Consider the following 15,100-nt stretch of genomic DNA (forward strand, 5'->3'; position numbering starts at 1 on the left):
AGCAGTGGCTTAGCTGGGTGGTTTTAATGTAGGGACTCTTGTGATGTTGCAGCAAGGTGTTGCCTGGGCTGCAGTCATCAGGAGGCTTGACGGACACTGGAGGATGTGCTGCTAGGACGGCTCAGTCCCAGGACTGTTGGCCACATGGGCCTCACCGCATGGGCCTCTCCTTGGGGCTGCAGTATCTGTACGTTGTGGCAGCTGGCTTCCCCAGAGCGGAGCAAGATGGACGCTCCAGTTTCTTTGTGACCTGTCACACTCCATGGTTTCTGTCACGTTCTTTTAGATGTGAGTCACTGTGTGCAATCCATACTCCACAAGAGGGGATTAAGTTCCATCTCTTGAAGAAAAGTATATCAAAGAATTTGTGTATATGTTTTTTAATTACATGCACCAACATAGGATCTTTTGTTATAGTGAATGGGGATTTGTTTTCACTTATAGCTGTCTAGGTGATTAAAGCCAGCTTTTATAGACAGCAGCTCAAAAAGCCAAATAAATTTAAAGAATATCTGTTTAAACAAGGCACTGGGGAGCTGTCGAGGTAATGAGGAATCGGTGGGCCAGGGTACAGCGATGAGTCTCAGGGAAACATGCCCAGTGTCGGGACCACTTTTTCCGTGCTATTATTGGCAGAGGGGGAGCTAGTTTAAGGGACCCTCGGATGGCATTGAAGCCAGGGAGATGGGGCGTTGGTGAACTCTCAGCAATGGGTTGGAACCTCAGCAGGTTAAGTAACTGAACCAGAAGCAGAGTTCCTCAGAGAGACTGTAACTCAGCTTCAGAAGTTATTTCCTAAGTTGGAGGGATCTGGGGTTATTTCTTTCATGCACCTAGAGGAAATGAAGACAAGAATTCTCTGGAATAAAGCAGTATCATTTTAGGCTTCAAATTATTTCTGCCAACAATTTTGCACATACCAGTTATTTTGTAAATAAGAGCGCACAATCCAAAATAACTAATAAATGAAGTGAGACCACATGAATGAAAATTAGCATAAACACTAGATTATAGAAATTACCCACAGGGACTCCAAATGTTTAAGTTATCAGACACATTAAAAAAATATATGCTTATAGGGATGCCTGAATGGCTCAGTTGGTTAAGCATCCAACTCTTGATTTCAGCTCAGGTTGTGATCTTCCAATTTGTGAGACCAAGCCCTGAGTCGGGTTCCCACCCTTGACAATGCAGAGCCTGCTTGGGATTCTCTCTCTCTCTCCCTCTCTCTCTCTGCCCCTCCCCGGCTCATGCTCGTGCTCTCTCGCACACATGCGCTCTCTCTCTCTCTCAAAATAAATAAATATTTTTTAAAAAAGAAGAAAACACATATTCTTATATGTGGTAGACTGTTGCAAAAATGGCCATAGCTGTTCTCTTCCCTGCACTCATGACCGTGTGCAATGTGACTTTGAGGCTCCTTTCATCAAGATGTGCAGTCTGTTTTCCCACCCACTTGAATCTGGACCAGCCTTTTGACTTGCTTTGACAAGTTGTGCCATTTCGAAGCCTGGTCTTCAAGAGGACGTGATCACTCTGCTCTCTGAAACCACATGAAGCCCCATCTGCTAGAGGACAAAAGATTACAGGGAGGACAGCCAAGGCATTCCAGCCTGTAACCAGCTGCCCCCAAACGTGTGACTTGGCCTAGATCCGGAGATCACCTCCCCAGCCTGGCAGCTGCCCCTGAAGGCCCTAGTGAGCCTGACCAGGATGAGAAGAATCACTCCCCTGAGTCCAGCCCATTGCTGAACTGTGGATTTATAGGCTTGAATAGATGGCCATTGTTTCAAGCTACTAAGCTTTGAAGGTGATTTATTACACACAAAAGCTAACATTCAGATTTATTATAGTAAGGGGAGCAAAAGACAAGATTGAGAATTTCAACAGAGAAATGAAAATCTTTTAAAAATGGAAATTCCAATAACAAAAAATGAAAAACTAAAAGTACTGAGTTAATAGGTTCCATGGCATCTTAGGCAAATAGTTGAAGTGAGACTTAGAAAGATGGGTGAGAAAAAAACTGTGGAATGAAGCAGAGAGAGAGAAAAGGTTGGAAAACATGAGAGAGAAGGTAAGAGAGAGGCACTGTGAGATGCTCACTGTGTGTGCAACCGAGTTTTAATAGGAAGGAAAGAGAAGGAAGAGGGGCGCCTGGGTGACTCAGTCAGTTAAGCACCTGACTCGATTTTAGCTCAGGCCATGTTCTCACAGCATGTGAGTTCAAGCCCCCATTGGGCTCTGTGCTGACAGCACAGACCCTGCTTCAGATTCTCCCTTTCCCTCCCTCTCTGCCCTCTTCTGCTATCTCTCTCTCTTCCTCTCTCAAAATAAATAAACTTAAAAAAAAAAAGGGAAAACAGAACAGACATAATTTTGGGGAAAACAAGATGGCTGAAATATTGTTTTAAGTGGTGAAAAACATCAAGCCACAAATTCAGTAAAATCCTATTCAAATCCCAAGCAGGAAAAATAAAAAGACTTCAGTAGATGAGAGAAAAACTGCTTAATAAAACAAAGCTAAAAAGAAAATGTATAAAACAGCTAGAGGAAAAAGAATTTACCTAAAGAGTACAACAATTAGATTGACATCTGATTCTTAACAGAAGCCATCAAATAATTCTGCAAACCTTGGGTTCTTTACTCACAAAAAGAGCCTTCCAGAATAAATGTGAAATAAATATGTTTTTACTCAAGAAAAAACTAAGATAATTTGTTTCTTAGAAAACTTGTTACAGTAAAGAAAATAATAAAGAGTGTTCTCTAGGAAGAAGGAAAGTGATTTAATTTAATTTAATTTATTTATTTATTTTGCATTTTTTTAAAGTTTACATCCGAATTAGTTAGCATATAGTGCAACAATGATTTCATGAGTAGATTTCTTCAATGCCCCTTACCCATGTAGCCCATAACCCCTCCAGTAACCCTTGGTTTGTTCTCCATATTTAAAAGTCTTTTAGGTTTTGTCCCCCTCCCTGTTTTTATATTATTTTTTGCCTCCCTTCCCTTGTGTTCATCTGTTCTGTGTTTTCAAGTCCTCATATGAGTGAAGTCATATGATATCTGTCTTTCTCTGACTAATTTCGCTTAGCATAATACCCTCTAGTTCCATCCACGTAGTTGCAAATGGCAAGATTTCATTCTCTTTGATTGCCGAGTAATACTCCATTGTGTACACACACACACACACACACACACACACACACACACACCACATCTTCATCCATTCGTCCATCGATGGACATTTGGGCTCTTTCCATACTTTGGCTATTGTTGGTAGTGCTGCTATAAACATTGGGGTGCACGTGTCCCTTTGAAACAGCATCCCTGTGTCCCTTGGATAAATACCTAGTAGTGCAATTGCTGGGTCAAAGAGTAGTTCTATTTTTAATTTTTTGAGGAAACTCCATACTGTTCTCCAGAGTGGCTGCACCAGTTTGCATTCCCACCAACAGTGCAAAAGGGTTCCTCTTTCTCCTCATCCTTGCCAACATCTGTTGTTCCCTGAGTTGTTAATGTTAGCCATTCTGACAGGGGTGAGGTGATATCTTATTGTGGTTTTGATTTGTATTTCCCTGATGATGAGTGATGTTGAGCATTTTTTCATGTGTCAGTTGGCCATCTGGATGTCTTCTTTGGAGAAGTGTCTATTCATGTCTTCTGCCCATTTCTTCACTGGATCATTTGTTTTTTGAGTGTTGAGTTGGATAAGTTCTTTATAGATTTTGGATACTAACCCTTTATCTGATATGTCGTTTGCAAATATCTTCTCCCATTCTGTTGGTTGCCTTTTAGTTTTGCTGATTGTTTCCTTCACTGTGCAGAAGCTTTTTATTTAGACAAGGTCCCAATAGTTCATTTTTGCTTTTGTTGCCCTTGCCTCTGGAGACGTGTTGAGTAAGAAGTTGCTGCGGCCAAGATCAAAGAGGTATTTGCCTGCTTTCTCCTCGAGGATTTTGATGGCATCTTACATTGAGGTCTTTCACCCATTTTGAGTTTATTTTTGTGTCTGGTGTAAGAAAGTGGTCCAGGTTCATTCTTCTGCATGTCGCTGTCCAGTTTTCCCAGCACCACTTGCTGAAGAGACTGTCTTTATTCCATTGGAGAGTCTTTCCTGCTTTGTCAAAGATTAGTTGGCCATACATTTGTGGGTCCATTTCTAGGTTCTCTATTCAGTTCCATTGATCTGAGTGTCTGTTTTTGTGCCAGTACCATACTGTCTTAATGATTACAGCTTTGTAGTATAGCTTGAAGTCTGGAATTGTGATGCCTCCCGCTTTGGTTTTCTTTTTCAAGATTGCTTTGGCTATTTGGGGTCTTTTCTGGTTCCATACAAATTTTAGGATTATTTGTTTTAGCTCTGTGAAGAATGCTGGTGTTGTTTCGATAGGGATTGCATTGAATATGTGGATTGCTTTGGGTAGTATTGACATTTTAACAATATTTGTTCTTCCTATCCAGGAGCATGGAATCTTTTTCCATTTGTGTGTGTGTGTGTGTTTTCTTCAATTTCTTTCATAAGCTTTCTATAGTTTTCAGTGTATAGATTTTTCACCTCTTTAGTTAGATTTATTCCTAGGTATTTTATGGGTTTTGCTGCAATTGTAAATGGGATCAATTCCTTGATTTCTCTTTCTTTTGCTTCATTTTTGGTGTATAGGAATGCAACTGATTTCTGTGCATTGATTTTATATCCTGCAACTTTGTTGAATTCATGAATCAGTTCTAGAAGTTAGTTAGTGGAATCTTTTGGGTTTTCCACATAGAGTATCATGTCATCTGTGAAGAGTGAAAGTTTGATCTCCTCCTGGCCGATCTGGATGCCTTTTATTTCTTTGTGTTGTCTGATTGCTGAGGCTAAGACTTCCAATACTGTGTTGAATAACAGTGGCGAGAGTGGACACCCCTGTCTTGTCCCTGACCTTAGGGGGAAAGCTCTCAGTTTTTCCCCATTGAGGATGATATTAGCGTTGGGTCTTTCGTATTTGGCTTTTATGATCTTGAGGTATGATCCCTCTATCCCTACTTTCTTGAGGGTTTTTATCAAGAAAAGATGCTGTATTTTGTCAAATGCTTTTTCTGCATCTATGGAGAGGATCATATGGCTCTTGTCCTTTCTTTTATTGATGTGATGAATCACATTGATTGTTTTGTGGGTATTGAACCAGCCCTGAATCCCAGGTATAAATCCCATTTGGTGGTGGTAAATAATTTTTTTAATGTATTGTTGGATCTGGTTGGCTAATATCTTGTTGAGGATTTTTGTATCCATGTTCACCAGAGAAATTGGTCTATAGTTCTCCTTTTTAGTGGGGTCTCTGTCTGGTTTTGGAATCAAGGTTTAGTGGGGTCTCTGTCTGGTTTTGGAATCTGGCCCTGAACTCATGTTTTGGGGGAAATTTTTGATTACTAATTCGATTTCTTTACTGGTTATGGGTCTGTTCAAATTTTCTATTTCTTCCTGTTTCAGTTTTGGTAGTGTATATGTTTCCAGAAATTTGTCCATTTCTTCCAGATTACCCATTTTATTGGCATATAATTGCTCGTAGTATTCTCTTATTATTGTTTTTATTTCTGCTATGTTGGTTGTGATCTCTCCTCTTCTTGATTTTATTTATTTGGGTCCTTTCCTTTTTTCTTTTTTATCAAACTGGCTCGTGGTTTATCAATTTTGTTAATTCTTTCAAAGAAGCAGCCTCTGGTTTCATTGATCTGTTCTACTGTTTTTTGGTTTCAATAGCATTAATTTCTGCTCTAATCTTTATTATTTCCTATCTCCTGCTGGTTTTGGGTTTTATTTGTTGTTCTTTTTCCAGCTCTTTAAGGCATAAGGTCAGGTTGTGTATCTGAGATCTTTCTTCAGAAGGAAAGTGATTTTAGATGAAAGGTCAGAGGTGCAGGAGAAATAAAGATCAAAATGTGGTATATATCAATTAGTATTGACTGTATAAAACAAGAATAATGGTATTTTATAGGGTCCAATATAAATATAAGACAGTAGTAAATCAGTTGAAAGGGGATTAGGTACTGTTACTAGTCTAAACTCCTTGTAGGTTGGGAAGAGGGTAAAATGTACGACGTTGAGGGTCCCCAGTACTACCCCACCCTCCCAGGTTCGGTGATTGACTTGGAGAAGTCACGTGACTCAGCGTATAGTTGTACTCATGGCTATGATTTGACGGCAAAATCCACAAAGGGAAAAGCCACGTAAGGTGATGTCCAGAAGGCACCAGGCATAAGCTTCCAAGAGTCCTTTCCCAGTGGGGTCACACAAGATGTGCTTGTTTCCTCCAGGAACGACTTGTGACAGCACATATGAAATGTTGTCCACCAAGAAATCTCATTAGAGAATCTGGGCCCAATACTTTTATTGGTGACGAGTCACATAGGATCCACTGCCTAGCACATACCAAAGTTTCAGACTCTCAGAAAGAAAGCAGCTGTTCAGCATAAACCACATTATTTTTACAGTTTTAGTACAGTGAGCCACTCTTACCACTTCTGGCATTGCTGGGAATCCTTCCAAAACCCAAGTTCCTAGAAAGTAGCCAAGGGCCAGCCTTGCAAGCAGATCTTCCTGAGGAGAGCAGTCCTCGTCCTGCTCTACTAACTCTCCTTTTACGTGTGTACTGGTAGATACCAGACTGAGAAGTAGAGGATGCATGTTGTAACCTTTGGTGTAATCACTAAAAGAATAATTTTTAAAATCATGCACAAAATGAAATTGGAGTCTTCCCTTACACCATGTACAAAAACGAACTCAAAATGGATCAAAGACCTAAGCATACAAGCTAATACTATACAACTCTTAGAAGAAAACTGAGGAAAAGCTTCAGGACACTGGATTTGGCAATGATTTCTTGGATATGAAAAGATAGATAAATTAGACTTCATCAAAATTAAAAATGTGCATCAAAGGATACTCTCAACAGAGGCAGTCCACAAAATGAGAGAAAGTATTTGTAAATCATTTATCTGATAAGGTCGGTATCCAAAATATGTAAAGAACATCTACAACTCAACAACAGTAAAAAAATAAATAAATAAATACAATTTTTAAATGGGCAAAGGATTTGAATAGACATTTCTCCAAAGAAGATATGTAAATGGCCAATAAGCACATGAAAATATGCTCATTATCACTAATCATTAGGAAAATGCAATAAAAACCACAGTGACATAGCACTTCACTTCCATTTGGATGGTTATTATCAAAAACAGAAAATGACAAGTGTTGGTGGGGTAAAATTGGAAACTCTGTGCATTGCTGGTGGGAATAGTGCAGCCACTATGGAAAATGGGTACTGCAGTATTTCAGAAACATTAAACATAGAATTACCATGTGATCTAGAAGTTCTACTTCTGGGTAACTGGAAGAACCGAAAGCAGGGACACAAATGTTAAGTTGTGCACCACGTTCAAAGTAGCATTATTCATAAGAGCTACAAGATGGGAGCCACCCAAACACCCATCAGTGGATGAGTAGATACAAAATGTGATCTACACACACAATGGAATCTTACTCAGCCTGGAAAAGGAATGAAACTCTAACCCGTGGTGCAGCATGGATGAACCTCGAAGACTGTGATAAGTGAGATGAGCCAGTCACAAGAGGACAAGTCCCATTGGATTCCACTTATACGAGGTACCTAGAGGAGTCAAATTCATAGTGATGGTTGTCAGGCTGGGGGAGGGAAGGAGGGGTGTAGCTGTTTAATGGGTAAGAGTAAGAGTATGTGTGGGAAGATGAAAAAGTGCTGGAGATGGATGATGGCAGCGGCTGCAGAGCAGTGTGAATATCCTGAGTACCTAGAACTGTACACTTAAACATGGCAGCTCTTGTGTTCTATGTTAACCACAATGCTAACATAGGGGGTATGGATTGATAAAAGTTTTTTTAGCCTACAAAAGTAGGTAAGAGTAAAAGGACATAGAGAATAGGCAGGAGAAATAGGACGTATTTAGTAAGATGATGAAAACTCAGTTATGTCAGTAATTAAACATGAACGTGAATGAACAAAATACTCCTTTGAAAGACTCAGATTGTCAGAGTGGCTGGGCCACTCAAGTCGGTTGGGCGTCTGACTCCGGCTCAGGTCATGATCTCAGGTTCGTGAGTTCGAGCCCCGCATTGGGCTCTGTGCTGACAACTCAGAGCCTGGAGCCTGCTTCAGATTCTGTGTCTCCCTCTCTCTCTGTCCCTCCCCTACTCTCTCTCGCTCTCTCTCTCTCTCTCAAAGATAAATAAACATTAAAAAAAAAAACCCACCTATACAGTATCTCTAGAAACACATCTTAAAAACATTAGGATGTCAGAAGATAAAAGGATGGAAAAAAGAACCACACTATAGTAATGTTAGACAAAATAGACTCTGGATCATATGGTAATTTCAGTAAAATTGCTGAAGAATAAATATTTGATTAACCAGGAATAAATAACAGTTTGAAATTTCTATGCATCTAGTAAAACACCTTAAAATATAAAGCAAATATTTCTAGAACTATCAGGAGAAATTGGCAAGCTTTACAATTATAATGGGAGATTTAAAAATACCTCTCAGAAGAAACAAAAAAGTCAGTAATAGTATAGAAGGTTTGAATAATCCAAGTAACCAAGTCAACCTATTGGACATTATGTAGAACGTAATGCACATGATAATTGCAAAGTCAAGTCTCTTCAGGGCTTCGAAACATTTACATGGTTTGGCCATGCGCTAGACCATAAAGTAAGTGCCAGTAAATACCAGGGACTGAAAAAGAGTGTGCTCTCTGGCTACAATTCAGATAACCAGAAATCAGCAATGGAAAGATACATAGGAAATTCCTGTGTTTGGAAATAAACGTCTAAATAAACAGTGAGTGAAAGAAGAAATCATATAATGAAAACTAGAAGGTAGGTTTCAGTTAAGGAATGATAATGAAAACCCTCCACATCAAAACTTGAGGGATGCTGTTTAGAGCTTTGTAAACTTAAATGGATAGCCTTAAGTTCCTATGTCATAAAAATGAAACAAAATTAATGAGCAGTTAATTAATGCAAGTTAGAAGAAAAAATAATCCAAAAGAAGTACAAGAAGTGTGGAAACTACTGAAATAACAAATATACAATAAGAAGGATCAACAAAGCCAAAAGATTCTTGAAGAAATATAATAAAGTTGATAAACCCCTGATGAAACTGACAAAGCGAAAAAAGTGAAAAGACATAAGATAAAGAACAGTTTTCAGAAAGGAAATATCACTACAAATCTTACAGTCATTGAAAAGGTGAGAGGACATTGCTAATGACTTCAATACAAATTTTTGATTAAATGAGCAACTTCCTAGGACAATTCAACTTAACAAAAACAGACTCTAGAAGATACAGAAAGTCTCAGTCGTTTTTGTATTTATTAGAGAAATTGAATCATAAACTCTTCCCACAAAATCTAGGCTCAGATGGCTATATTAATGAATTCCTCAAACATTTAAAAGAAATTAGGAGGAATATCAGTTTTACGTTTTCCAGAGAAGTGAGTATAGTCATGAGACCGAAACCAGACCAATGACATTACAAGAATGGAAAATTACAGACCAATCTCATGAACATGGATGCAAAAATTATTTTAAAGATACTAGCAGACTGAGTCTGACAATTTGTAGAAAGAATAATAGCTTATGGCCAAAGTGACCTTATTCCAGGAATGAAAGTTTCATTTAGCATTTGAAAATCAGTATAATTTACTATATGAATAGGACAGTGGAGAAAAATTATCTTGTATTTCAGCAGATGCAGAAGCAGTTGATAAAATTCACCACTCGTGTGATAAAATTCTGAACAAACGAGAAGTAGAATGTCAGATCTTTTTCTTCTTCCTGAGAACTCTCATGATCTTGAGATTTTATTGTACTTGGAAACTAACAACTTGCCACAATTTCATTAATGCTGGCAAAAGACATGAGCCTCCTGGGACAGAGACAAAAGAGTTTTTTCCCACAGCAATAGCAGTAGCCAAGAATGTTATTTTCTTGCCTAGTTCTTTGAGCCTCAGTTCTCATAAAGCAACTCAGTGAGGGCCCGGTGATGCCTCACATACAGTGAGTTACATTACAGGAAGAACCCCGAGCTTAGGGAACCCAGATATTTTATTATGGGTTACAGGCAAACCTGCCAGACCTTTGTCATGGAGGGAGACGTCTTTGTTATGCTGGACATGTTTGTCTTAAAAGTAATAATTTTCATATAGGTGTTCATTACTAAACCGGCTTGTGGATCTACCTTTATGACACTAGCTGAGATGCTTCATAGCGAATAGATTTAACATCTCACTTAAGTGATCTGTTCAAGACATGGCCACATCTTTACCACGAGGACAATCTGGTTTTCTCTGTTAAGTGGCCCATTTCTGCTTTGATGTAGTAGTAGAGTTTAGTGATGATAGAATTTAATGGTAAATGAGTGGTTTTGATATTCTTTTTTATGATAAATGAATTTAGTGACAGTAACTGGTTTAGTAGTAGAGTGTACTGATAAGTAGCTACAGTAGTGCCCCCTTATCTGCAGGAAGTACCTTCCAGGATCCTAGTGGATGCCTGAAACCACACACAGTACCAAACCCTACATGTATACTGTGTTTTTTCCTATTCATACGGACCTATGATAAAGTTTACTCTGCATTAGGTACAGAAAGAGATTAACAACAATCTAATAATAAACAATTATAACAGTATGGTGTAATGAAGGTTATATGAATGTGGTCCTCCTCTCAAATTATCTTACCCTGTACCTAGTCTTCTTGTGATGACGAGACGGTAAAATGCCCATGTGATGAGATGGAGGGAGGTGAGTGACCTAGGCACTGGGACATAGCATGAGGCTGCCACTGACCTGGCAGTGCTTCAGGAGCATCCTCTGCTCCTGGCCCGTGGTTGACCACACTTGACCACTGGTAATGAAACCTCGGGAAGTGAGACTGCAGATTGGGGGGGAGGGGTACTGTCTGTACTGCTCTGGAATATCGGATTTGGCGTAATCCATATGTTTTACTGTTTATTTCTCCCTTCTTTTCTTGCCCTATATAGAATTTCCTTGGAAAGCAGGAGTTCCCTCCTACAGAGAATGTTCTACAACACTTAGGAAAAACACTGTGGTAGTGGCAAGACTGTGGGATTAAATAGGCTCAGTAAGTGGATTTCGCTGTGTAATAATATCCTACTTTACAGCCTTCCCTTAAAATCTAGCAGCTGTTGTTGCTACAATATTAAGGTCTTCTCTGTATTAAAAAGAAAATTTTTAATGTTCGTAAACTTTATATTTCAACTTGTTACTTAGAGACTTCAAGCTACACATTTTGGATTAGAAAAAATGGTCATGTCTATTTTAAAAACCTTTGTTAAATCATTTTTTTTAAAACAGTGACCAAGAGAAGATTTATTGTTTTCAGAGTCCATTAAACGATTTCTGTACATGAAAAATCTACTTCACCTGAAATTCTTAGTTCTAGTTTTTAGTTTAAGACTCATATTGGACCACAGGATAACAGTTAAATAAACTGAATTTGAATTTGTAGACATATAGAATGTGTCTATTTTTCAGCTTCCGAGGTAATTAAATTAATGGCGTGATCCATTTAATGTGTTTTTGACTTTAGTGTGAAACATTTAGATGTATTTTCCCCATTTTCACGAGGAGGAGTGAGCCCACATGCACTTGGCAAAGCACTTAAGTAGTCACCGCAGTGCTCATCTTTGTTTTGCCATAGGTTCTGGTACATGTGGTTAAAGTGTGAATTGTGGCAGTGTTCAAAGCCTAATGTTATGCCTTATCTGATAACTTAGACATCTCTTTGATTGATTACTTTTTGAAGGTCACATACTGTTTAAAGTTGCAGTTTTACCAGTATTAAAATGAACATTTAAATATGCACTCTCTTCTTCAAATGTGTAAAATGTTTAGAGTGTTCAATAGTTGGTATCCTTGATTAAAAGTCGCTTATTTAACATTTATACTTGACATATTTGTAGTTAATAAAGGCAGAACCTACAGTACCACTGTAAATTTAATACTTTCTGCAGGTTTGATGGCATTTTCCACATGCGAATTAGCCTACCAGTGTAGTGTCTGTGTGGAATACACATGGATGGGAAGGCTGACCATCAAGCTACTGGATTTCAAAATTCTTGTCTTTTAAGGGATTTGGGGTTTATTCCGTATAGTAATTTGTCTCCAGGTATCACCAGATCATCCCAAATGTCTAGCAGGAATTAGGTTTCAGAATGTAAAAAAAAAAAAAAATTGAAAGGTTTCTTAAATGAAACTTGAATCATTGCTTTTGGCCATACATCAAATTAGTAGAACCTGAGAATTGTGGAGATTTCTTCCCATATGTTAAATCACATGGTCATTTACATTAAAAGGCTGCATTCAAGAATAAAAAAAAAATAAAATAAAAGGCTGCATTCAGAGTTAACAGCGCATAAAGTTGAAACATGGACCAGATACTCTTTTCAACGTGCTGGTGACAGTAAGAAGCTTACCTCAGGTCATTTGTTTCCAAAATGATTTGACGAAGCGGAGTCCCCTTCTAGAATACAGAGCAGATTACGACATTTGGTTTGGGAAAATATAGAAAGGGCCGCTTGATGTTACAAGTGTCAGGTGTTTTTTTTTATAAATTTTTTTTTCAACATTTTTTATTTATTTTTGGGACAGAGAGAGACAGAGCATGAACGGGGGAGGGGCAGAGAGAGAGGGAGACACAGAATCGGAAACAGGCTCCAGGTTCTGAGCCATCAGCCCAGAGCCCGACGCGGGGCTCGAACTCACGGACCGCGAGATCGTGACCTGGCTGAAGTCGGACGCTTAACCGACTGCGCCACCCAGGCGCCCCAAGTGTCAGGTGTTTTAAATAAAGATGTTCTGTTCAGAAACTAAAGGTAAAGCTCAGATGACGTTCATAGATCAAAAAGGCTTTCAGCCACGATGACACGATCACTGCTGCCAATAAGCGTGTTGACTCACATGGTCATTTCTACTAAAAGGGCTGCTTCAGATCATGTGGGCGTCCTCTGCTCACAGTCACCTTTCGTTCCCACTGTATTGTTGGAACAACAAAGAGCACTTGAGCCGTGTCAACTAGAATATGCAAATAATTACGCTTGGAGATCACCAGAGATCTGGCATGTTGTAAGACTGTCACCAAAACGTGGGACCAGAAATTCCCGGTCGGCTCTGCCTGACACCAGTATTAATTCTCGTCCACGGAGATAATACGTGTAACTGAGAAACTGAGTAGAATCAAGAGTTTCTTTTTAAAGGAATAGTTCTCCAGCCTGCGTTCTGTGTATATGAACTTACAGCTTTTTCACTGTTATCATCGTTACTTATTACAAAGTATTTACCTGGCACATAGAATGTTTAAAGAGTGTTAGCTCTTGTGGTCAGCAGCGTAATGACCCTCCACACTGTCCCGTCCTCACCCCCAAACATGTGAATGTGTCACTTGGCAAAGGGGATTCAGGTTGCAGAAGTAAGATTGCCACACAGCTGACCTTGAGACTGGAAGATGATGCTGGATTATCTGGGTGGGCAAAAGAGAAAACCAGAGAAAGAGCCATTTCTAGAAGCATCCCTACCTGCTGTTGCTGGCTTTGAAGATGGAAGAAGGGAACTGGAGCCGAAGAATGGGGGTGTGGCCTCGAGACGTTAGAAAAGGCGAGGAAACAGATTGTCCCCTAGAGCTTCCAGAAGGAATGTAGGCCTGCCGACATCTTGATTTCAGCCTCGTGAGACCTGTGTCCGACCTCTGATCTCCAGAAGATAATAAATTTGTATTGTTTAAATCACCAAGTGTGTGGGAATGTCCTACATTAGCAAGAGGAAGCTAATGCCACTGCAATTGTTATCTCTCGGAAACCTTCAGGAGCAATATAAGATTGTTTACAGGATCTGCGTATTTGCCTGAATTTTGACTGTTGGGGGGAAATAAACGTTATGTCTGACCTGTGAGTGCTATATAAATCCTCAGCTGCTGTTATTTGTATAGAACTTATATCTTAATAGCAGCATGATAGGGTTGACAGTTACATTCTCCTGACCGATCAGAGAATATCCTTACTATATATTGGTTGCTGTAAAGGCCTTTGCCTTTATTGCCAGGAAGCTGAAAGCCTCGTGGTGTACTGCTTAAGAATGCAGGCTCTGAAGCCAGGTTTTCTGGGTTCAAATTTCCTGGTCCAGTTTTGCTAGCTGTTTAGCCTTGGACAAGCGAGGTAATCTCCCTGTGCCCCGGTCGTCTAGTGTGTAAAAATGTTAGTGTCTGCCCTCCTGGGGATGGCGGCAAGTAAAACACAATACTCGTTAACAGCGAACGAGTCAGGCGCAGTTTGCCGCTGATGGTAGGGCTATCATCTAGCGGTCTGCAGTGATGCATCTTTGGGGTAGTAACTGCACTCTTGTATCTCCTGCTGTTTTATTTTCAGTTTACTTTCTTGATTTATTTTCTTCCTTTTCAGCGAATGGCTATAACCAGCCTCAGTATTTCTTAGAACGAAGCAGACCACAAGTTAGTATGTTAGTGAGAGGGCACTTGACTACAAACGATAAAAACACAACTCTAACAAGTAAAGCACAGAAAAAGGAAAATCGACAACTCCAGAACTGAATTCAGGTCTGACTAGCTCAGGAGGCTCCTGCTTTCCTCTCTCTCTGTGTCTGTGTGTCTCACTCAGTCACACGTACACACGCTCACACACACTCACGTACACACACTCCTGAAGTAATTAGCGGTGGTTACAGTGTTCACCAAGAACATCCGGGACATACGCACACAGGCAATGTAAGCAGCGTGCAGATTGAGGATTTGGTCTACAGCTGTTTAACTTTTTATTTAGCATCAATCTTAGACTTACAGAAAAGTTGCAGAGATGGTAAGTCACGTGTGCCCTTCACTGAGCTTCCACCAGTGATAATTTGCATAACCCTACTAGACTTGTCAAAACCAGGACGCTAACATTGGCACGATACAACTGCCATGAGTCTTACTCCCGTGTCACCAGTTTTTGCCCCTAATGTTCTTTTTCTGTTTCAGGACCCAGTCCGGTGTTTTTAGCCCCCTTTAGTCT

Source organism: Lynx canadensis, chromosome C1 (assembly GCF_007474595.2).
Source record: "Lynx canadensis isolate LIC74 chromosome C1, mLynCan4.pri.v2, whole genome shotgun sequence".
Lineage (NCBI taxonomy): Eukaryota > Metazoa > Chordata > Mammalia > Carnivora > Felidae > Lynx > Lynx canadensis.